This window comes from Thermobia domestica, chromosome 8 (assembly GCF_964235325.1).
Source record: "Thermobia domestica chromosome 8, izTheDome1.hap1.1, whole genome shotgun sequence".
Taxonomy (NCBI): domain Eukaryota; kingdom Metazoa; phylum Arthropoda; class Insecta; order Zygentoma; family Lepismatidae; genus Thermobia; species Thermobia domestica.
The window spans coordinates 219,543,844-219,544,563 of NC_137461.1; positions in this window are offsets into that span (position 1 = coordinate 219,543,844).

A 720-nucleotide genomic window follows, 5' to 3' on the forward strand; every position below is an offset into this window, starting at 1 on the left:
GTTTATTTACTTTTAACTACACGTTTGGTCAAACGCATTATCGGGTTAATGGAATTTACACTTTGTTGGGTCATATTTTACACCAAGTTGGGTTAAATGTATTAACCGGTTAAGCGATTTTAAACCAATTGGGTCGTTGGGTTGGACTCCTATATTTAACTACACGTTGGGTTCAATTTATTTCAACCCAATTTAACTAAACGCTTTGACCCTATTTGGGTCGGAGCAGTTTTAGCCACGTGGTTGGGTTAAAATATGCACCAATAGGGTCAATTTCAACCCAATCATTTTTCTCAGTGTACAGAATAGTCTTCATACAGTTGGAGGTAAAAGCTCTGTAAGACCTCTTGTAATGAAAAAAGGTGAATAACAAATATATGTGTACATATTAGGACTAGGGGGAAGTCATATAGTAAGGGTATACCTGACGGCGGCCATCTTGAAATCCGCCATTTTGAATTAAGGTTAAGCTTTTTAAAATAAGAATAAGGACATGTGATACATCATTTAAGGCGCAAATTTAATCAGAAGAAGAATGGTGACGTTAATTTTGATTTACGCGCAATTGGTAAAAAGTTACAGGAAAATTAAATATTGTTGCAGCATATGTATTAGTCCTTTACCCCACCTTGTAAATTTTGTGTTAATGATAATAATTAAATAAAAAACAGGTGGATAAATATTAGGTCCATGGTAAGAGTTGCCTTGATGACGGCTATG